Raw genomic sequence first — 25,461 nt, 5'->3', positions numbered from 1 at the left:
GGTTCCCTTACCTTAAACTCCCTTATCAAGTTGCCTCATTGTACATCACTAAATCCAGTTTTGCCTATTCTCTAGTGGGCTCTACCACAAGCTGCTCCAAAAAGCCGTTCCACAAATTCCTTTCCTTGCAATCCACTACCAACCTGATTTTCCCAGTCCACCTGCAAATTGAAATCCCCCATGATCACTGTGTTTTTGCCTTTCCTACACAGCTTTTCTATTCCTTGTGCCCAGCTCCTGATTACTGTTTGGAGGCCTGTACATGACTCCAACTATGTTTTTTTTCACCTTTGTGGTTTCTCAATTCTATCCATACAGATTCTACACCATCTGACCCTACTTCATTTCTTACTATTGTTTTAATTTAATTTTTTACTAATAAGGCAACTCTACCCACTCTGCCCACATCCCTATCTTTTCAGTCGGATGTATTTCCTTGAATATTTAGCTCCCATTCCTGATCCCCTTGCAGCCATGTCTCTATGATGCCCGCCATTTCATACCTGCTCATTTCAAGCTGCGCCACAAACTCATTCTCCTTATTCCTTATATTACATGTATTCAGATATAACACCTTCTGTCCTGTATTAACCATCTCTCTTCTCATTATCACTCATTTATCCTGTGTGCTTGACGTTTGATTGTTAATCCTTAAATCTCTAAGCGAATTTGTGATATCAATTTAGCCAGCTTTATTTTCACGCCCTCAAGATAGTCTCAAACCCACTTTCTCTCCCTCAAACTAAACGTAATATTTATTCATAATATGGTTGGTGTACCTTCACTATGAGGTTATTAATTAACCCAACCCTTTTGCACAATACCAACTCTAGTATATCCTGCTTTCAGATTGACTCCAGAGCATGCTATTCTAAGAAACTATCCTGAAAATATTTTATGAACTCTTCAGCTAGGCTATCTTTGCCCATATAACTTTTCCAGTATTAAAATCACCCATAATTATTGCTGTGACTATCTGGCAAACTCCCATTAAGTTCCACTCTGTCATGTAGTTATTGTAAGGGATCTGTCCAACACTCTTAGAAGTGATTTCTTGCCTTTATCATTTCTCCCTTCCACTCAAATCATTTACATGTTTTTGTTTCCTGAACTTAAGTCATCCTTCTCTATTGTGCTAAGATTATTATTAACTAACAGAGCCACACCTCCACCTTTTCCTAGCTTTCTGTTATTCCTAAATGTTCTCTATCCTTCAAAATTAAAGCCCCAATTCATGTCATCCTGCAACCATGTACCTGTAATGGCTTCCAGATCAAACTTATTCATATCTATTTGGGCTCTCAGTTCCTGAGTTTTGTTTCAAAAGCTATGAGCATTCAGATGTAGAGTCTTTAGTTTTATCTTTTTATTCTTTTTGTATATTCTGGTTATATCTTTTGGTTGACTCTTAGATTTGTGCTCTCCTGTCATGATCTGTTTATTGTTTCTCATATTAATACCTTCCACATTGGCCTTGACTTTAGGTCTTTGATTTATTACATCTTTCTAAATTTGATCACTTGCCAGCAGTATTTAGTTTAAAATCCTCTCTACTTCTCAATTTTGCAATTGTTAAGAACGTTGGCCCAGCATGGTTTAGGTGGAGGCTATCCCACCAGCTCAGATCTCACTTTCCCCACTACTGATGCTCGTCCCCCACAAATCGAAACCTACTTCTCCTACACCAGTCTTTGAACTTTGTGTTCATCTCTCTAAGCTGATGTTCCCTGCCAATTTGGCCACTATTTAGATTATTTAGATCCAGAGATTATGATTTGTGAAGTTTTGTTTTTCAGTTTGGCACCGAGCTCCTGAAACTGATTATCCAAAACCCTTTCTTTGTCCTGTCAATGTCATTTAGATTAGATTAGATTCCTTACAGTATGGAAACAGGCCCTTTGGCCCAACCAGTCCTAACAGACCCTCTGAAGAGTATCCCACCCAGTCCCATTTCCCTCTGACTAATGTACCTAACACAGAGGGCAATTTAGCATGGCCAATTCAACTGATTTGCACATCTTTGGACTGTGGGAGGAAACCGGAGCACCCGGGGAAAACCCACACAGACACAGGGAGAATGTGCAAACTCCACACAGACAGTTGGCCGAGGCTGGAATCAAACCTGGGACCCTGGTGCTGTGAGGCAGCAGTGCTAACCACTGAGCCACTGAGCCACCGTGCCACCCCTAAGAACAAACCATACACTCATAAGTTTATACGTATGTGGACCACAATAACTGGATCCTTCATACCGCGAGGTCCTCTCCTGCCCTGAGTAGATGCCCCAAATCCTGGCACTGGGGGCAGGCAACACAGCTGTCTGGACCCATGCTCTTTGCTGCAGTGAACAGCGTCAATCCTTCTCATTGTACTATTCTCTACTCCATTTCATTCCTTTATACTCCCACCTCTACAATGGCTTCCTGTACACAGCATTATAGTCAGATAATTCAGCCACTCTGCAGCCCTCACTCTCATTCAGAGATTCTGAAAACACATTAAGCCTGCTGTGTTAGCTGCAAAGGTTGAGGTTCCTGTGTTCCTGCCTTCTGGGTCCCTTTACCTGCCTCACTCTCAGTCAAATGCGCCTATCCCTGAACGATGACTGAATTAGACAGCCCAAACTTGAGAGGTGTGATTGCTTCCTGGTCCGAGGAATCCAGCTATCGTTCCCCTTTCCTGTTGCATCACAGCATTTGTAGTTCAGCCTCCAGCTAACAAACTGACAGCCAAAACTGGCTGAACTACAAACACGTGCTGTAGATGTGTTTGCTCTGAACCAAACTGCCATTCTTAAACTTCAATATGCTGCAGTTATGACACATCACCTGCCCTGCTGTTCTTGATGTGTTGTAGGGAGCTACTCAACTATTTTATTCAATTATATCTTTATATGTGTTTTATTGACCTTACAACTTGGTGCCATACAATACTGAACCATGGAAATTAAATAAATTAGATTTTCACCAAATAACTTTGTGTATAACAGAATAAGAATCAATTCCTGAGCCTAAAAAAGTTTAGATAAAGCAAAACCAACAGAATGTCTCTTTCTCTTCCTACACCATCCTCCCTTAATCACTTAACTCGGAAATCCAAATACCCTTCTGTCCCTTCCTGTTAGTCATTGTGTGAATGTCTGCTTGTTTCTCTCCCATATTTCAGAACATATGGGAGCACATGAGAACACATGAGGGCGGCACAGTGGTTAGCACTGCTGCCTCACAGCACCAGGAACCCGGGTTCAATTCCAACCTTGGGTGACTGTCTGTGTGGAGTTTGCATATCCTCCCTGTGTCTGCATGGGATTCCTCTGAGTGCTCTGGTTTCCTCCCAGAGTCCAAAGATGTGCAGGTTAGGTGAATTGGCCGTGCTAAATTACCCATAGTGTCCAGGGATGTGTAGATTAGGTGTATTAGTCAGGAGTGATAATTGGGTAGGGGAATGGGTCTGGGTAATCTTTGGAGAAATGGTGTGGACTTGTTGGACAGAAAGGCCTGTCCCCACACTGTAGGGATTCTACGTTACAAACTCCAGTGTACTATTGTGGGTCGCTCTCGAGTGCTAAGTCATACTAAGTTGGTGAGTTTTATTTTCTCCTAAAATAATAGGCCTAGGTGCCTCATTTAATCAGTTTTAGCTGCTTCTTAATTAAGCTGCCCTTTCTGTGGGGACCTTGTTAAAGCCCTGTTAAGCCTGGCAACTATAGAATTTAAACTGAATATTTCAAACCTAAATCAAAAGATACAGCCAGGGCCCACAGATTAAAATTCAGAGTGAGGGGCTAGAGTTGAAAATACAGGGAACAGAGAGTCAGAGCTCTCTCTCTTTTCCCCCCCATCCCAAGTGTGTATCTATCTATACCTTTGTGTATGTATGTGAACAGTTCTGTACATTTGTGTAAGTAAGGGTATATTTTTGGCTCTTTACAAATGTACAATTGTTTGTATATGTGCAAGGTCTGCCTAACTCCTTGCAAGTATGTAAGTTGTACCTTAGCAAGAGGACTCTTAACAAAGCAAATGAAGCATCAAAGTGAGGAAAAAGGATGTACATTGTTCAGCTGCAAACAGTAGCTATTGCTATCAAATTAAGGTAAATCAAGTCATTTATGCTAATACTGCATTACAGAAGGCCTAGAATGCAGGTCACCTTGGCAACAACACCATTTTAAAGCTATCATCTCTGATCTACTGCCAGGATCAGATCAGACAGAACATTATTGGTTAAAATTACAAATGATTTCAGGATCCTTCTCTGAATACCGGTAATCAACCAGTAATAATGAAGAGGCATTGGGCTGTAATTGAGGGCAGGCAATTTGATTAAAACACAAGTCCATTTGTATCGTCCTTCAATCAACTAAGCTGTCCTCTCCAGCACATTTATTATTCAATTGTAACACTGATAATGGAATAAACACAACTATGTAAGCATCAATAAGTAGACTTGTCTAGTCTCTCTGTCAGTCTGTCATACCTGGTGCCATCCATATAAATTGTGACACTATTTATATCAGTGCACGTACTACATTTTATCCAGTCTTTTCTCTCAATGAGATTCATATGGTGGTTAAGAGATCATTTCAGCATTTTCTCATTAAACTATACAATGAGCTATAGAGATAAGGATAATGCAGAAGTTAAATGTCTAAGCTGGGAGAAGGCCAATTTCAAAATCATCAGATAGGATCTGGCAAACATAAACTGGGAGCAGCTCCTGGCAGGTAAGTCGACATTTGGAAAATGGGAATCTTTTAAAAGTAGTACAGTGAGAATTCAGGGCCAGCGTGTTCCTCTAAGGGTGATGGGCAAGTACAGCAAGTCCAGGAAACCCTAGATGTCAAGGGAGATCGAGTGTTTGATAAAGAAAAGAAGGAAGCATATGTCAGGTACAGCACGTTAACAACAGGGGAGACCCTTCCAAGCAATGTAGTGGGTGACACAGGTGGTACGGTGGCTCAGTGGTTAGCACTGGACATGGGTTTGATTCCAACCTTGGGTGACTATCTGTGTGGAGTTTGCACATTCTCTCCGGGTGCTCCGGTTTCCTCCCACAATCCAAAGATGTGCAGGTTAGATGCCAAGCTAAATTGCCCATAATGTTCAGGGATGTGTAGGTTAGGTGCATTAGTCAGGGGTAAATATAGAGTATTAGAGTAGGGAAATGGGTCTGGGTCGATCACTCATCAGAGGGTTGGTGTGAACTTGATGGACCAAAGGGCCTGTTTCCACATTGTAGGGAATCTATGATTAATCAATCCTTGGAAAGGCAGGAATTGATCAGGGGGAGTCAGCATGGATTTGTTAGAGGCAGCCCCTGTTTGACTAGTTCAATTGAGTTTTTTAAAAAGGTGACTAAATATATTGATGAGGGTTGGGCAATTGATGTGGTTTACCTGGGCTTCAATAAGGCTGTTGACAAGGTCCCACATGAAAGGTTGGTCCAAAAGGTAAGAGCCCATGGGGTCCAAGGCAAGTTGACAAACTAGATCTAAAATTATCTTAGAAATAGGAGACAAAGGGTATGGTGGAAGATTGTTTTTGGAGTAGAAAGCCTGTGACCAGTGCTTACCAGCAAGGTGCTGGGATCCTTGCTGTTTGTTATGTATATTAATGACCTGGATATGAATGTAGAAGGTAAAATTGGTGAATTAGCAGATAACACAAAAATTGATGGCACTGTTGATAGTGAGGAGGATGGTCTCAGGCTGTAGTCTGATATCGATCAGCTGGTAAATTGGGCAGAGCAATGGTAGATGGAATTAAATCCTGATAAATGTGAGGTGCTGCATTTTAGAAGTTCTAATGAGGGCCAGACATACATAATGATAGATCCCTAGGGAGCACTGAGAAACAAAGGGACCTTCAAGTCCACAGACTCCTGAAGGTGTCAGGTGTCAGATGGACAGAATAGTGAAGAAAGCAAATAGGGTGTTCACATTTATTAGCCGGGTGTGAAATAAAAGAGCAGGGAAGAACCTTATGAAACACTGGGTAGGCCACAGATGGAATACTGCGTACAATTTTGGTCACCACCCTATTGGAAGGATGTGATTGCATTGGAGAGGGTGCACAGGAGATATTGCGTGGGATGGAAAGTTTCAGGTATGAGGAGTGAATGAATAAGGTGAGTCTGTTTTCCCTGGAGCAGAGGAGGCTGAGGGGCGATCTGATTAAGGGATACAAAATTATGAGGTGCATAGACAGTGCAACTCATGAGAACCTCTTCCCCATGGCAGACGTGTCTAAGATCAGAGGGCGTAAGTTCAAGGTGAGGAGCAAATGGTTTAGAGAAGATCTGAGGAAGCATTTTTTCCTTCTGAGGCTGGTAGAAATATGGAAAGCACTGACTCTTGCAACATTGCAGATGTGTCTGAATAAGCAGTTAAAACACCAGGGTAAATAAACTATAGACCAAGGTACAGGAAAAATTGGATTAGTGTAGATTGGTTTTCATTGGTCAGCATAAACATGCTGGGCCGAAGAGCCTGTTTCAATGCTGTGTGACTATATGGCTGTAATGTACAGTCCTCACCACCTACAGGCATCCATGTTTAGATTGGATTGTTAGTTGAACTGAACAGATTAAAAGTCTGAACCATTAGCTGCTCACATTAAAGTCAATGGAGTGTTGCCATTTGTATGGTGCCCCATGTTCAGTTTATTTTGGGCAGGAACACTGGCGTCACTGACCTGTTCAAACCTAATTAAGATGCACTGAATGCAAAAACTACAGGGAAACAATAATCAAAACAGGAAGCACTGTTAGTACACAGCAGCTTGCAATTTTGAAGCTCAATAGGAACAGCTATAAGGAACAGCACTTTACAGCTTTCTAGAGTCAACATGGAGTTCAACAACTTCAGACCATGAACATAGCCCCTATTTTGTTTCTTCACCTTTGCGGAGTTCGGTCTCACTCATATTTTCCTCTTCTTTTATTTTTTTGCTTTGTAGCAGCAGCTGGCCATCATTCTGCCTCCTGGACTCCCACCCCAGTCCAACACCGGCACCTCCACACTCCTGGACTTTACCAGTTCCATTCCCATTGCACCTGGATTTCACCTCGTCATTTCATCCCATCTGTCTCCCACCCTGTCACAGACTCTTCCTTTGTTCCTTTTGACACCTTCCCATTTTCACCACCTTAAGGCCTGACACATTTCTAACATTCCCCAGTTCTGAAACATTGGGTGGAGTGTTCCCAGGTCTTCAGTGCATGGGTAAGGTGTGAGAAAATATGAGGAGATTGTAAAATACTGGAACCCCTCGATGCTGATATTTCCTCTTAATGTTTCAATGACAAGTTCTGAACCTTGCTAAGAGGCAGTGATTACCTTATTTCTATGCATTTGTGTCTCATTATTAGCTGGTCTTGTCATGGGTGGCACAGTGGTTAGCACTGCTGCCTCACAGCGCCAGAGACCTGGGTTCAATTCCTGCCTCAGGCGACTGACTGTGTGGAGTTTGCACATTCTCCCTGTGTCTGCATGGGTTTCCTCCCACAGTCCAAAGATGTGCAGGTCAGGTGAATTGGCCATGCTAAATTGCCTGTAGTGTTAGGTAAGGGGTAGATGTAGGGGTATGGGTGGGTTGCACTTCGGCGGGGTGGTGTGGGCTTGTTGGGCCGAAGGGCCTGTATCCACACTGTAAGTAATCTAATCATGTTTATTTTGTATTTATTTTTATTGCCCACCCCTAATTGCCCATCAGAGCCAACCACCTTTCTGTGGGTCTGGAGACACATGGAGGTCAGACCAAGTAGGATGGCACTCACTTTCCCTAAAGGACAATAGTGAACCAGATGGGCTTTTCCTGACAATCGACCACTGATTCGTGGTCATCATTAGACTCGTAATTCCAAACTTTTATTGAATTCAAATTCCACCATCGGTCATGGCAAGATTCAAACCTGGGTCCCGAGATTGTCACCTGGGTCTCTGGATTAAAAGTCCAACAATAATACCACTAGGTCATCAACTCCCCTTCAAAGGGAGAATTTGTAACTTGCAATTCTTGCTTCCTCTCCTGAGAAAGTAGATGGCTACAAGTCCTGCCTTGAGAGTCAGAGTGGTTCCCTGGATAACGCAGCTCACTGTTTGCTTCTCCAACCCTCCATTTTAACATCCCTCCACCAATGTGTCTTGAACACTCCATGGACAGTGTTATCATCCACATTTCATCAACACAATTATAGCATCAGCAAACCATCAGCTTCGGCACATTATCATGGAGCAATTCAGAATCAACTTCAGCTCTTCACTCTGGAGTTCAAGGATGCCTTTATCTTGTCAAGTTGTGCACATTAGATTACTTACAGTGTGGAAACAGGCCCTTCGGCCCAACAAGTCCACACCACCCCGCCGAAGCGCAACCCACCCATACCCCTTACCTAACACTACAGGCAATTTAAGCATGGCCAATTCACCTGACCTGCACATCTTTGGACTGTGGGAGGAAACCGGAGCACCCGGAGGAAACCCACGCAGACACGGGGAGGACGTGCAGACTCCACACAGCTAATCGCCTGAGGCGGGAATTGAACCCGGGTCTCTGACGCTGTGAGGCAGCAGTGCTAACCACTGTGCCACCGTGCACATCTGATGCATCTACACATTGGTCCTAACTTCATTTCTGAGCACTCACTCAGTCCGCACTTACTGGAGGGTTGTCAACCTCTGTGGATTGCATAGCTTAGCCAAAGGGCGATGGTTAGCAGATAGCAGAGATGGTAGCTATGGAAGATGAGGTTCTTGAGAGCCATTCAGTGGAGATATAGCATAGTGGGCGGCACGGTGGCAGTGGTTAGCACTGCTGCCTCACAGCGCCAGAGACCCGGGTTCAATTCCCGCCTCAGGCGACTGACTGTGTGGAGTTTGCACATTCTCCCCGTGTCTGCGTGGGTTTCCTCCGGGTGCTCCGGTTTCCTCCCACATTCCAAAGATGTGCAGGGCAGGTGAATTGGCTATGCTAAATTGTCCGTAGTGTTAGGTAAGGGGCAGATGTAGGGGTATGGGTGGGTGGCGCTTCGGCGGGGCGGTGTGGACTTGTTGGGCCGAAGGGCCTGTTTCCACACTCTAAGTAATCTAATCTAATCTAAACTAATCGACAGTGACATTGGTCATCCATTAGTATTAGTGAGGTTTGCTTGCAGTGGCAGAGGTAAAGGGAGTCTGCAATAACAGAGAGAAGATGGTGGAGAGTAGAAGATCATAAAACTTTTCCTGTGTATTTCGTCTGACCTGGACACAGCACTGACCTGGGCCACTATCTGTGTCCAGGCCGGCTGTGTGTGGTTAGATTAGAGTGGTGCTGGAAAGGCACAGCAGGTCAGGCAGCATCTGAGGAACTGCCCTTCATCAGGAATGAAGGCAGGGAGCCTCCAGGGTGGAGGGATTAATGGGAGGGGGGGGTGGGGCTGGGGAGAAGATAGCCAAGAGTACAATAGATGGATGGAGGTGGGGATGAATCGATTTTACTCCCTGCAGCAAATTGTTCACCCTCTTCCTACACGGCAGCCAGCTTCTGTTATACACACCACAGGCACTGACCTGCAACGCAGCCTCACTCCAAACCTCACCGGATGCAATGGGAAGGCTTCCTGCTGCCATTCCTGATGAACTTCCTTGCCAGGACAGCCTGGAGCAGATCCTGCAGTTAGTGGGGCCTCACTGAAACATGGGCCGTGGGGATGAGTCGATTTTCCTGCTCCTCGGATGCTGCCTGACCTGCTGTGCTTTTCCAGCACCACTCTGACCTCCAGCATCTGCAGTCCTCACTGTTGCCCGGCTGTGTGTGGTGCTCTGCTAGATAGAGGATGGCTCTCCTCTTGACCACTCCACCCACCTCCAGGTCCCGATCTGAAAATGAGGTGCCACTTTGCCTTTCTGGGACATTTCCATTTCCAAAGAGAATAAAGTATAAGGTTGTTCCTGGCTTGAAGCATCTGGACTGTGTCTGGGCTTTAAATGTGGTCCCAGCAGTTTGTATTCCAGATGGTCGCAGTGAACTGAGGGAATTTCATCTCTCCCGCTACATGGTCACAAGAGGGATGTCAAAGAGGCTGGATGCATAATTCTTTAGGTGAGGAACAGAAAATAGCTCAAGTTGAGTAACAGTTAACTACGACCAGGTACCCACTGTGAAACTCCCTGAAAATAATATATAGCCTAAAAGAGAGAGAATCCACTCAATGCTACCTCTGTGACTGGGGTCTTCCATTTTGAGAATTAGAATTAGGTTTATTGTCTCGTATCTTCAAGGTACAAAAGTACAGGAGTACTTTGAAAAGTGTACAATGTTGCCAGCACACAGTTCCATCTTAGGGGCATAGTACTTAGGTACAAATCTTAGGTAGAAAAATCGGGGGAAATACAGAAGAAATGTACACTACATTACAGGTATACATAGTATAAGTAGGAAAATAAGAAATAAAGCTAAAAAGATTAGACATTACAGTCTTTCTGTAAGGGCTTCCACATGGTCTGACCAGGCTCCACCCATTCCCAATCAGCAGCCATCTTTACTCTGGGGCCCACTGGCTGCCTCCTATCAGAGCCTCCTGGCATTGGATAAACAAGAGGTCCTCACTCCCACTGGGACTGGGCTCAGGATTTCTCACACAATCGATTGCTTTGCAGTTCATTTTGTTTATCATAAATAAAGGCCAACCAGGCACCCGTTCATTCACCACAAACCGAGCACACCATCCAGGTCATCCCCCTCCAGAGCAGACAACAGCACAGGGCCCATGTTTCAGTGAGGCCCCACCAACTGCAGGATCTGCTCCAGGCTGTCCTGGCAAGGAAGTTCACCAGGAATGGCAGCAGGAAGCCTTCCCATTTCATCCGGTGAGGTTTGGAGTGAGGCTGCATTGCAGGTTGGTGCCCATGGTGTGTATAACAGAAGCTGGATGCCGTGTAGGAAGAGGGTGAACAATTTGCTGCACTCCAGCAGGGAGTGAATTGCACAGACCTCTCATTGCAGGTTCACCCTGGGAAGGGTATCTGTCTGTGCCACTCATGGGCATAGCACATCAGGACACGGACTGCCAGCCTCAGCCTCACAGATGTGATGTACAGCAAAGAACACACAGGACTCTTGTGCTGCCAACCTTCTAACACTGCCCAGTGGTGGCATCCCATCATCACTTCCTGGGGGAGAGCCTGGCACCTTGTGTAGGATTGAGCAAATCATCTAAAATAGTGGACCAAAACCCCACACTATTCAAAATGTTCAAAAGTAAAGGAGCAGCTGGGCTGAGCTCTGGGAAAAATACATGTCTGCTTGGAACCATTGTTCAGCTTTTGCCTGAAACGTCGATTCTTCTGCTCCTCGGATGCTGCCCGACCTGCTGTGCTTTTCCAGCACCCCACTCTCGACTCAGATCTCCAGCATCTGCAGCCCTCACTTTCACCTGTTCCAATTTATGCCTCGATTCTCAGAGAACAATCAACCACACTTAACACTCTAGACTGAGTTAAAAATCACACAACACCAGGTTGTAGTCCAACAGGTTTATTTGGAAGCACTAGCTTTCGGAGCGCCACTCCTTCATCAGGTGGTGAAGGAGCGTCGCTCCGAAAGCTAGTGTTTCCAAATAAACCTGTTGGACTATAACCTGGTGTTGTGTGATTTTTAACTTCGTCCACCCCAGTCCAACACCGGCTCCTTCAACTCGTGACTGAAACTAACTTTTACCCATCTGGCTACCCAACATAGACAGTGTGGAACATGCACAGATACCAGACATTCAACTTCTATCAATATTCATTCACAGAAATATCAGACTTTCAACTTCAATCAAAATCTATTTCCACATGCTCTTAACTATCGAGAAGTCAACTGACTTCAAAGAGAGCACCAGCAACACAACAGCAAGTGTAGATTTGGCACAAAGATAAGAGGCCCACAATTACTACAATTGCAAGCCCCAATCTCACCTGAAGGTGTTAACCCCATAGCTATCTCCAGAAGAGGGATCTTAAGCAGCTATCTCCCCACAAGCTATTCCCCTGGCAGCTAATCCCCCAGGAGGTGTCCCAAGTTGCGATCCCCAGAAGAAGAATGCCAACAGTTAATTCCAGCGGCTATTTTCCAAGAGCTATTTCTGGAAGGGAGGATCCCAACAGCAATTCCCAAAACTACTGACACAGACCTGTCCTGTACTGGGGGAACCAACAGCAACTGACCACCACCAACAGACCTGAGAACTGACAACCTCAAAAACTACTCATCTGACCGACACTGCAAGGCCCCAGACACCTCCTGCAAAAACCCCCAGTAAGTCAGGAAAACCACGGACTCACCTGATAAATCCAATACGCGTCCTACTGCATCAGCAGACTCAATCAAGGCTTAAGGCCTACACAGTTGGAAGTCTTCATTGAGGCACTGGGTACAGAAGCGGGAACAGTCAGCTGGTACTTCAAAATCATGTTTGTTTTCCCTAGTGGTGAGCTGAAACTCCCGAGAGCCAAAAGTTTCCAACCCAGCTAGCAGGGAGGTGAAGGTGGGTAGTGACTGTGCAGGGAACCCCAAGGGGAGGAAGCCTGATTAAAGTTTGTGATTAAAACTGCTATTTAGCTTCTAATAGTGTTTAACCTGTGTCTAATTTAATAACGTTTTTAATTACTATCCTCCGTTTAGTTGATTGTGTCAATTTCACTGTTTAGTAGATTTGCCATGATTTCTTCCCCCTTGTATTTAAAAAATGAAAAGATCCTTTTGCCCTGAAACACCTGTCCACTGCTTTCTTCACTTCACATTCCTAAATAAGTTCTGTCCAAACCAGTGTCCAAATCTGAAGGTGACTCGAACACCTGAAAATCAGCAAATTACTGATCACAAACCAGAAACTCAATACTTGTCTGGAAGGAATATGCATCCATTGCCATCACACTCAATCTTTCTCTTTCTCTCTCGGCAGGATAAGATGGCTCACAAGAGCAGGGACAGGGTCCTCATCTGCAGAAGGGTGCCTGATATTCTCAGCCTCACCCCTTCTGAAGAACGGATGGTGAAATTGCCAGGGAAGGAGCTTAGCTATTCCTGTGCCAATAGGGAGATGACCATGACCCAAAAGCTCAGATGTGTGGCTAGTCCCACATTGGTCTATGTCAGGGATTGTCCATTTTCCGAGGTAGAAGAGGAGAGTCAACATTTCGGGCGTATGCCCATCACCAGGAATGAGGACATTCCTGATGAAGAGCTTATGCCCAAAACGTCGATTCTCCTGCTCCTCGGATGCTGCCTGACCTGTTGTGCTTTTCCAGCGCTACATTTTTCGACTCTGATCTCCAGCATCTGCAGTCCTCACTTTCTCCCTTTGTCTATTTCACCAATTAACCAACAGTTCATTACTTCTTCTCCACTGCAGGGACCAGTGGCCTTCCAGACTCAGAGGAAGCACAAAGTGGTCACAACCTCCCATGCAGCACCACCTCTGGGGGTGATCTCTCTGATACCTCTGAGGACGCACCAGCACAGGGTTCACACACATTACAGTGTGCAACATGGTGGAATGAGTTGCCAGAAGGAGTGGTGCATGTTTAAAAGATATTTAGATAATTATATGAATAGGAAAGGTTTGGAGGGAAATTGGCCAGGATCAGGCAGGTGGGACTAGTTTAGTTTGGGATTATGGTCAGCATGGACTGGTTGGACCAAAGGGTCTGTTTCCGTGCTGTTTGACTCTATGACTCCATCTCCACCTAACCACACAAACGCAACTTGGTTGTAGCAAGGTTTACGTGGCCTAACGGGCTACAATGCAAAATCAAACAGAAACATGGGCAACCTCATCTCTAAACTCCGAGACCGAGGTCTCAGCTCCCCTCTCTATAACTGGATCCTTGACTTCCTGACTCACAGACTGCATTCAGTAAGGACAGACAACAAAACCTCCTCCACCATAATCCTCAACACCAGTGCCCTGCAAGGCTGCAGACTCAGTCCACTCCTACACTCCTTATACACTCACCACCGTGTGGCCAAATTCCGCCCTGACTCCATTTACAAGTGTGCTGATGACACCACCATTGTAGGATCTCAAACAACAACGAGACAAGATACAGGGAGGAGATGGGGTACTTAGTGGCGTGGTGTAAAGATAACAATCTCTCCATCAATGTCAGTAAACTAAAGGAGCTGGTCACTGAATTCAGGAATTGTAGTGGAGGACATCAATGGTGCTGTCTGCATCAATGGTGCTGAGGTGGAGATGGTTGAGATTGTCAAGTTCCTGGGAGTGATGATCTCTAACAATCTGTCCTAGTCTATCCATATCAATGTGACAGTCAAGAAAGAATAGCAATGCCTCTATTTCCTCAGGAGACTAAGGAAATTCAGCATGTCCACAAAGAGTATTATCAGTTTTTATAGATGCAGCATAGAGAGCATTCTATCTGGATGCATCACAGTATAGTATGGCAACTCCTCTTCCCAAGCCCACAAGAAACGACAGAGAGTGGTGAACACAGCCCAGTCCATCACACAAACCAGCCTTCCATTCATTGTCTCCATCTACGTTTCCTGATGCCTCAGGAAAGCAACCAACATAATCAAAGACCCTTCCCACCCTGGCTATATTCTCATTCAGCCTCTTTCCTCGGGTGGAAGATATAAAAGTGTGAATACGTGTATGAACAGATTCAAGAACAGCTTCTTCCCCGCTGTTATCAGACTAATGAACAGACCTCTCAAATGTTAATGTTGATCTCTCTCTCTCTCTCCGCACCTTCTCTACAGCTGTAACACTGTATTCTGCCCTCTGTTCTGCTATCCTGATGTACTCTGTATGGTATGATCTGCCTGTACAGCATGCAAAACAGCACTTTTCACTGTGTCTCAGAGGGTGTGACAACAATAAATCAAGCTCAACCTCAAACCCCAGTGACCCCATCACCTGCAGAAGCTCAGGCCAAGGAAGGTGCACCGCTGCAGGACCCTGGCTTCAGGCTGGGGTCCTCTAAGGTCTAAGCTCCAAGCCCCCAGAGGATGCCACCAGGGTGTACCAACCAGCAGGCTCCCTCCAACACAGTAGTAGGTATTAGGGTGGCACTTTGACATAGAGGAAGGTAAAGAAGACAAAAGCCTTGTGAAGACCCCTGGGTGGCATGGGCATTGAATAAATGCAGTCTTCAGTTATGTAAGTCTATCATTACTTTCACTGTTCTAGCCTCTGCTGTGGTCTCAATGACCCATTAGGTGCTGACACGACTGAAGTGAAAGGAAGGGAATGTCGTCCACATGAAGATGCTGCATAAAGTTATGGAATTCTCCTTAGCAAAAACAAGTCAATTCCTGATCTTTCTAACTGAAAGCAGGTTAATGATCTCCACTGCTTACTCTTCCACTCATAAAACTCTCCCACAATGCAAACAAATTCCCATTAATACCTCTGGAACTCACTCCGTCATACTGTATTTTTAAAAACCGTGGCTCTAGAAATACGGAGAAATTAATCAATAAATTCCCTCGTACACATAGATCAAAGCATACTTGTCACCAGTTAAAAATCCAAACTCTAAAACAATTATATTAGCTTATAGATAAATCAACAGAGAGTGGCTCAGTGATTAGCACATTTGCCTCACAGCACCAGGGACCCAGGTTCAATTCCGCCCTCAGGTGACTGTCTGTGTGGAGTTTGCTTGTACTCCCTGTGTCTGAAAATGTGCAGGTTAGGTGGATTGACCATGCAAAACTACCTACACTGTAAAGGGATGTACAGGCTAGGTGGACTAGTCATGGGAATTGCATGGCTATAAGATAGAGGGATGGGTCTGTGTGGGATTCTGTTCGGAGGATTGGTGTGAATTCAAAGGGCTTACTTCCACATCGTAAAGATTCTAGATATGTAACATGGAAGAGATCAGCAAGAGTACACCTGGGATGTTAGGAGGCAGAGTCAGGAGACATAATGATGTGGGTGAGATGTTAAACAAATGTTGCCGGTTTTCATGGCATAAGACACTTAGCAAGTTCTGGATTTAGTGGCAGGGATCAGAGATTTGGGAAAGTTAGTAGATTAAAATTAATATTATTGCATAAAAGGATAATGTAGAAATGAATGGGACTAAAACCTACAAAATCCCTTGGCCTGTCAGTCAACATTGTAAGATTATAAAAGAGGTAGTTTGATAAATCATGAACACATTGGCTTTGATGTTTCATAATTCCCTAGATCTAGAATTCTGTGAATTGGATACAGCAAGAATTATCCTCATACGCATGGAAGGAAGGAGATAACAAACAGAGAATTGTAGGCCTGGTATTGTCTTCAGGAAAATATTAGCATCTTTTTAGGAACATAGCTTAGAGGGTCATGACATTTTGTATGGAGTGAACAAGGATTGATGATTGGGGGAATTGAGCAACCTGTTAAAACCTTATGAGGATAAGGGTTATGTAGTGGATGTAGTGTATTTGCATTTTCCAAAAGCATTTGATAATGTGGGATTGTGTGGTAAGGTATAGCTCAGATAGAAGATTAGTCATGTGACTTTGCAAATACGTGTATTAGGAGTAGGAGGAGGCCATTTGGCCCATTAAGCCTGCTCTATCATAAATAAGACCATGTATAATCTATTAGTGTTTCAAACTGCATATTCTCAGCTATCATTGGAGACCTTTGACACCTTTGCGTAACAAGAAGCTGTCTACTCAAATAAAATCAAGATACTGTAGATGCTGGAGATCTGAGGGAAAATGCTAGAGAAACCCAGCGGGTTTCAGAGTTAACTGGGAAACTAAGTCGTTGTTTCATGTCTTTCTTTGGAACCCAAGGTGGGGTGGACAATAAGAAGAGAAAGCAGTGCGGCTGCCGGAAGTCAGAAACAAAAACAGAAATTACTGGAAAAGCTCAGCAGGTCAGGCAACACCTGTGGAGAAAAATCAGAGTTAACGCGTTGGGCCCAGTGACCCTTCCTCAGAATCGGACAATGATGGATTTTATGCTATTGATACCGTGTGAGAACGAGCAAGTAGAAAGATGATTAGGGTACCCAGGGCAAGAGACAAAGGGAGTGCTAATGGTAATAAGGGAGATGTTGAGATGCAAAATGGGTGTTAATTGTGAGTGTAACTGGTAGAAAATAGGTCAGCTCTACTGAAAGCAAACCCATGCCAACAAGATGTAGGGAGACGGGAGGGCGGAGGATGTGTACTCAAAATAGAGGGCAGTGTTGCTGCTCTGAGGCTGGTGAACTCAGTGGTATATCCTGAAAGCTGTGAAGTGTGTAATTGGAAAATGAGGTGCTACTCCTCCAGCTGGCATGAAGTACTGCTGGAATGCTGCACAGGAAGGTTAGCTTGAGAGCAAGGAAATGCCAAGCAGCTGGAAGCTCAGGGCGGAGGTGTTTTGAAAAGTGCTCACCCATCTACGTTTGGCCTCACCACTGTAAAGAAAAATGTACTGTGAGCAATGAATACAGTGGACTCAACTAAAAGAAATATAAGTAATACATTGCTTCATCTGGAATGTGTGTGGGGGGACTGAAACAGTGAGGAAGGAGGTCAAGGTGTCCCTCTTGTGAATGCACTGTAAGGTTCCTTTGGGGAGTGAGGGAGTGTAGGAGTGTGAGAGAAGTGGGCCAAGAGTACGGGCCCTGTGGAAGCTGAAAATGGAGGTGACTGAAAGAGAACTCTACCTAAACCACACTTAGGGGGCCTCGATCAGTATTAGGGTAGGGTAGACCCTGTCCTCACTCTCCACCCCAGCAGCTTCCACATTCAAATGGTTCTTTTCCTAATAGCAACATGCCACCCACAAATACATCTTCCTGCCCCTTCCCTGACAGCGCTCCACAGGGATTCATTTCACTACAACAGACTGGCGTACTCCTCAATCTAACAAACTACCTCCAACACACATCTTTTCTTGAATCATCACACATTGTTCTAGATGTGGTTATAGAATCAGACAGCATAGAAACAGGACCTTCGATCCACAGTGTCTATGCCGACCAACAAACACCAAACCTCACTAGTCCCACTTACCTGCCCTTGGTCCATTGCCTACTACAGCCTGGCATTTTAAGTATTTATCCAGATACTTCATAAACTTGATGAGGGTACTTGCCTCCATTACCCTCTCAGGCAGCGGGTTCCATATTTATACCACCCTCTGGCTGAAATAAAAATTCCTCAGATCTCCCCTAAGCCACTTACTCCTCACCTTAACCTTGTGCCCTCTGGTCTTAGTCATGTCTGCCATAGGGAACAGATTCTCACAATCTATCCAGCTTGTTCCTCTCATAATTTTGAATACCTCAATCAGATCCCACCCTGAGCCTCCTCTACCCCAGGAAAAAATAAACCCAGTCTCTCCTCATAACAGAGACTTTTCACGCCAAGTTTCACAGTGCTCTGTATAACTGAAACATGACATCAAGTCCCCAAGGTGTGGAAAAAGGGCTCTGGGCCCCACATGTCCACACAACCCTCCGAAGAGTAACCCACCCAGACCCATTTCCCTAACCTATATTTATCCCTGACTAATGCACCTAACCTACACATCCTTGAACACTATGGACAACTTAGCACAGCCAATTCACCTAACCTGCACATCTTTGGACTGTGGGAGGAAACTGGAGTACCCAGAGGAAACCCACGCGGAGAATGTGCAAACTCCACACAGACAGTCACTCGAGGCTGGAATTGAACTCAAGTGTGGCACTGTGAGGCAGCAGTGATAAGCATTGAGCCAACATGCCTCCCTTCTGGATCATTACCATGACAGACAAGATTTTCATCAATGAATATATGGATAAATGGGTAAATTCCTGAAATATTAGAAATCTAATGTGATCTTAATACTTCACTAGTCATCATAGATTCTGACAAGATTTATTAGTGGATCAGTTCAGCAAGCTCTTTACGCTATGGATCAGAGGTCCTATTTCTATGCTGTCTGACTCTATAACCACACCTAGAACAATGAGTGCTGATTCAAGAAAAGATGTATGTCAGAGGTAGTTTATTAGATTGAGGAGTACGCCAGACTGTTGTAGTGAAATGAATCCTTGTGGAGCGCCGTCAGGGAACGGGCAGGAAGATGTATTTGTGGGTGGCATGTTGCTATAAGGGGTGAAAATAGTTGGAAAAGACCATTTGAATGTGAAAGCTACTGGGGTACAGAGTGAGGACAGGGTGTAGTCTACCCCAGTACTGATAGAGGCCCTCTGGGTGTGGGTTAGATAGAGTTCTCCTATATACCTTTCAGTCATATACAGCGGCATCAATATCACTTGGAAGACAACAATTTTAAAGCATAAGCAAGTTTTAGAAAAGGTCGATGCTGGGATTCTAACCGTCAGACCACATATCCATCTTGCCAGCAGCTTGAAGCTGTTTGGATCTTGCTACCTCTTTTGGTACAATTACCGAAGGGCTAATTACCATCTATGTACAGGAAAAATGTACAGTAATGTTGTGATTATTTTTATGGACTAGTAATCCATGGGCCTGAATTTAATAACAGAATTTAATCAAAATCCCATGAGAATTTGAATTCAGTTTCAAAATTTGGTTAAAAAAAAAGACGTAACATACTTGTTTGACTAATAGCCTTCAGTTAAGGAGATTTGAAATCCTTGCCTTATCTGGCCTGTATGCAACTGCTGACCAATTAAGGTGGCAACTAAGAGTTACTTTAACTCGCCTAACAATCCAATCAGCTGCATTAAATCACTCACCTTGAGATATCTACCAGACCCTTGGGTTCAAATCCTCCTTGCTCCAGAGGTTTGTAAAATTCCCCTTGTGATAAAGGACAGCATCTCCTGAGCCTTCCTGATTATTTGCTGAACCTACATACTTAGCTTTTTGTGATTCACACACGAGAACACATACGTTCCTCTGTGTCGTGGACAGTGAAGGTGGTTACCTCAGAGTACGACAGGATCTTGATCAGATGGGCCAATGGGCTGAGGAGTGACAGATAGAGTTTAACATAGATAAATGTGAGGTGCTGCATTTTGGAAAAGCAAATCAGGGAAGGACTTATACACTTAATGGTAAGGTCCTGGGGAGTGTTGCCATACAGAGACCTAGGAGTGCTGGTTCATAGTTTCTTGAAAGTGGAGCCATAGGGTGGTGAAGAAGGCATTTGGTACAATTGCCTTTATTGATCAGAGCATTGAGTACAGGAGTTGGGAGGTCATGTTGCAGCGGTATAGGGCATTGGTTTGGCAATATTTTGGAATATTGTGTGCAATTCTGGTCTCCTTCCTATCGGAAGGATATTGGGAAACTTGAAAGGGTTCAGAAATGATTTACAAGGATGTTACCAGGGTTGGAGGATCTGAGCTACAGGGAGAGGCTGACTAGGCTGGGGCTGTTTTCCCTGGAGCGTCGGAAGCCGAGGGGTGACCTTATAGGACTTTATACAATTGCAAGGGACATGGATAGGGTAAATAGACAAGGTATTTTTCCCAGGGTAGGAGTGTCCAAAAGTAGATGGCATAGACTTAAGGTGAGAGGGGCAAGATTTAAAAAGGACCTGAGGAGTAACTTTTTCATGCTGAGGGTGTGCATGTATGGAATGTTATGAAGAGGAAGGGTTTAGAGGGATATGGGCTAAATGCTGGTAAACGGGACTAGATTAATTTAGGATAACTGGTTGGCATGGACAAGTTGGACCGAAGAATCTGTTTGTGTGCTGTACAGCTCTATGACTCTGCACCTGGGAATTCTGCAGTCATTCTCCATTTAATTAATTCTCTGCTATTACTATTACTTATTTTTTTACATTATGCTTCATCTGCCACAGTTTTGCTCAACACTCAATTTATCTATATCCATCTACAAACTTGTTATAACATGTTGTTCTGTTTATGTTGTCATGATCGAATTGACTGGTGGAGCATACATGAGGGATCAATTTGTTGTTCAAATTTTGTTCATGAACACTGGTTGAACCAGCATGCTTTGCCCATCTTGAACTGAGTGGCTTGTTCAGGCAATGTCAGAGGGACAGTTATGAGTTGAGCACAGAGCTGGAAGCCAGATCAGGAAATGATGACTGATCTCATCCCCTAAATAATATTGGTGAACCAAATAGCACTTTCAAACAATGGTTACAATTTGTTTTTGTTTTATATATTGAATTCTAATTCCACAATGTGGTGGGATTCAAACCCATGCTCCTCAAAGCATCACCTTGGGTTTCTAAGATACTAGCCCAGTGACATTGCCAATACACCACCATCTCCCACTAATGTTCCTATTTCTTATGTTCCTATAAATATTATCTTCGCTGATTTTATACAATTTTATACACTCCAAGAAATGGATTAGTGCTTGGAAAATTGCAGAATCTTTGCTGTTTAAGTGGAGCTCACCAACTGCTTGAGGTTTACAATGCAAATAAAACCATTTACACGACTTCTGGCATTTATTTTTTGAGCGATTGCATGTGTGGAATCATGGATCAGGCAGAGTTCTCTCGATTCTAAATAAACTCACTGTATGGCCTGGGGGAATTCTGAACTTGTATTTCACCCTGAATCACCAACAGTCTGATTAAGCTATTAGACTCGGGAATCATCTACCTTATGAAGCAACATTATTCCCAGTTAAAGAGAAGGACCTGCAAGAGATGGACAGTGATGCTGATTTGCTTGCCGTACAGAGTGTGAAGAAAGTCCCTTTGCTGGATGGAGCTAATCAGTTGAAAGATGTCGAGGACACGGACAATCAGCAGCTGATTGTCAGAAATGGAGAGTGTGATAGCCCTGGATGGAAGGTAAGCATCCTCTCAACAGTGTCACCTTCATCAGAAACTGATAGTTAGCATCAGGAAGGCGGGTGATTGCAATGCGAACCCAAAATGAAGAAGAGGGAGTTGGGAAACAGGATCTCCAGAGCAGCAAACAGATTTTGCTCATGTCAGCCCAGGTCTGTTCTGTGGTTCTCACGTCATGACATTGTGTGGAATATTTTTCAAATAACAAACCAGGTTAGAAAGCCACAGAAAGTGTGGCCTAGTCTGGCATCTACACCACCTGTGAAAGTGGCCAAATTAGGACACTTGGATTTTGGTGGAGACATACAGATTTGGTACACAATTCTTTTACCAATTATGTCATTTTTATTGCAGATCTATTTTATTTTTAGAACTCTTTTCTCATTTGCCCTTGTTTTACTCTTTCTTTGACTTTGTGGTTTAATTGAAGCTGATTGCAATGCATGCAGTGTTCAAGATGAATCTGCAGCATTGTTACACACAAATAGAATGATGTCATCACAGCGCCCCATGGTTTGAGCAGACCACATTAGTCTTTTCAGATATGACATTTACACCATTTACAGCAAGACTCCAAGGGACAAAATCTGTGTTATGTTTTAGACTAAACTTCAGCTGAATTCAATTGCAAGGCATAGAGTTGAACACTTTTCCTCGGCCTGATAATTGAAACACATTTGTCACAATTAGTTCTGTGTCTTTGCCCAATTGCTTCTTGTTTTTACTCACAGGAGGATTTCTCACACTCTTAACATTATCTTATGCATCCATCTGATTGTTGTTTTCTTTCCTGCTGTCCTATCAGTATCCATTGTTTCCCATTCCTCGGTTGTATAATGTTACAACCTCCCTTCCTGACATTAAGTTTCCCTGGGGTGGGATGTTCTCGTTTGATCCCTTCATAGTCATGTTTTTGTCATTCTTTCTTCTGCTGTCCCTCAACATTGAGTCATATATCACGGAAATGGACCCTTTGGTCCAACCAGTCCATGCTGAACATAATCCCAAACTAGGTAAAAACAATGACTGCAGATGCTGGATGAAGGGCTTTTGCCCGAAACGTCGATTTTGAAGCTACTTGGATGCTGCCTGAACTGCTGTGCTCTTCCAGCACCACTAATCCAGAATAATCCCAAACTAAACTAGTCCCACCTGCCTGCTCCTGGCCCTTGTCCCTCCAAACCTTTCCTACTCATGTACTTATCCAAATGTCTTTTAAATGTTGTAATTGTGCTCACATCCACCAGTTCCTCCAGAAGTTCATTCCACACGTGAACCACCCTCTGTGGTCGCAGGTAGATAGGATAGTGAAGAAGGTGTTTGGTATGCTTTCTTTGATTGGTCAGAGTATTGAGTACAGGAGTTGGGAGGTCATGTTGCAGATGTACAGGACATTGGTTAGGCCACTGTTGGAATATTGTGTGCAATTCTGGTCTCCTTCCTATCAGAAAGATATTGTGAAACTTGAAAGAATTCAGAAAAGATTTACAAGATGTTGCCAGGGTTGGAGGATGTGAGCTATAGGGAGAGAGGCTGAAAAGGCTGGGGCTGTTTTCCCTGGAGTGTCGGAGGCTGAGGGGTGACCTTATAGAGGGTTACAAAATTATGAGGGGCATGGATAGGATAAATAGACAAAGTCTTTTCCCTGGGGTCGGGGAGTCCAGAACTAGAGGGCATAGGTTTAGGGTGAGACGAGAAAGATATAAAAGAGACCTAAGGGGCAACTTTTTCACACAGAGGATGGTACGTGTATGGAATGAGCTGCCAGAGGAAGTGGTAGAGGCTGGTACAATTGCAACATTTAAGAGGCATTTGGATGGGTATATGAATAGGAGGGGTTTGGAGGGATATGGGCCGGGTGCTGGCAGGTGGGACTAGGTTGGGTTGGGATATCTGGTCGGCGTGGATGGGTTGGACCGAAGGGTCTGTTTCCGTGCTGTACATCTCTATGACTCTATGACTCTATATCCAGCCTTATTCCATATCCCTTGATGTTTTCAATATGTAGAAATCTGTCGACCTCTGTCTTGAAAGGACTCAATAATTGAGCCTCTGCAGCACGCTGGAGCAGAGAATTCCCAAGATTCACCACTTTTTGAGTGAAGAAATTCCTCATCATCTTATCCTTCAATAAAAACTACGGATGATATCAGTTCGCTGCAAGATGATCATCCATAATTGGAAACTTAGTAGAACCAAAGCGTGTTGACTTTAATTACCAAAGATTGCTGTGTTATGTTGTATTACCAACAAAAACAATCCTGTACTAGATAACTTTAAGTTCTGTGATCCAATTTTCCAATGGGTAACCACAGAAACTTAACTGGAAGTTCATCTTTTAAACAAATTTCAATTGGGAATCCATATTTCGCAGAATTGTTTTAATCATTCATAGGATTAGGGCATTGCTGACTAGACCAGCACTTATTGCCCATCCCTAATTGCCCAGAGATAACATGCAAAATAAACTGAGCCCTCAGATTTCTAAGGAGGAATCTCCAGTGTTTGCAACAAGACCACCAACTCTCCATGGACATCAAGGATCCCATGGCAATATTCAAAGAAGAGCTGGAGAATTCTCTGAGTGACTTGCTCAACATGTGCAACTGAATTGACCATTAAAACAGATTCAGATGTCACATGACACCAGGTTATAGTCCAACAGGTTTATTTGCTATTGCAAGCTTTCAGAGCGCTGCTCCTTCATCAGATGAAGTCAGGACGAAAGCTTGTGATTTCAAACAAACCTGTTGGATTACAACCTGGTGTCATTTGACTTCTGACTTTGTCCACCCCAGTCTAACACAAGCCCCTCCACATCATTACTGAAACAGGTGGCCTTCCATGACATTGTGGTTGTGAAACCTTACAGAGCACACATTGTGCATTACAATATGATTGCACCTGACTGGTGTAAAACATTTGGGATGCTCTGTGATTGCGAAAGTTACTTTTTATCATGTTTTCTGATTGTTGGCAAAACCAAGCTTTTTTGCTTCTCTTCACAAGACAGAACCAAATCAATTAATCCCCAAAAGAAAACTGCATCATCAAAATGAGATGCAACTGGTACATAATTGATCAGCTTACATGCCTGTGATCGATATCTTATAGATTGTCCCTGTTCTCACTGACTGCTACCTCCATCATATGAATAATGGGTATAACCTTTGGGTTATACAAGTATAGCTACAGTGAAGGTCCTCTTTTACGAGAATCATAATAATCGCAGGCCATCTCTTCCTCTTTACCATTATGTGCAGCCTCTCAATGTTCTGTGAGAAGTGAACTCTCAGAATGAGAAACTGGATGCTTGTTACCTCTTAAAAGTGCTGCGGAAGGTTATGGTTTGATGTTGGCCCTCATTAAAATCAGATTTACCCAGTCTCTGTCATTACATCATACAGCTGAACGCTGACAATATTGAAGGTTCTGAAATGAAGCTTAGAATTTGCCACAATCCGAGCAAGAATTAAGTTGTCTTGCAGGAGCAGATTGATTCTTCCTGTCTGTCTGTCTGTCTCTTTGTCAGTCATCAGGGCTAGGATACATGGGGAAGGCTTGAAGGAATGGATTGGACAGATACTGCATCTGACCATCTCTCACTCCTTCCGGCTTTACAGGGATTTGTACAGAGACAATGCGTTATATCGGAAATTACAAAATAAGGATAGAGACAACGTCAGGAGTAGCACTGCTGCCTTAGTGCAC

General features: G+C 44.0%; 1 protein-coding gene across 3 annotated transcripts in view; it reads right to left on the bottom strand.

Moving 5' to 3' along the window:
* Positions 1 to 25,461, bottom strand: part of LOC140491331 (ras-like protein family member 10B) — a 218,209-nt gene that overhangs the window by 78,051 nt on the left and 114,697 nt on the right. The gene's annotated exons all lie outside the window — the stretch shown is intronic.

Source organism: Chiloscyllium punctatum, chromosome 19 (assembly GCF_047496795.1).
Source record: "Chiloscyllium punctatum isolate Juve2018m chromosome 19, sChiPun1.3, whole genome shotgun sequence".
Taxonomy (NCBI): Eukaryota; Metazoa; Chordata; class Chondrichthyes; order Orectolobiformes; family Hemiscylliidae; genus Chiloscyllium; species Chiloscyllium punctatum.
Note: the sequence above shows the minus strand (reverse complement) of the source record. Positions and strands in the feature narration are given on the sequence as shown.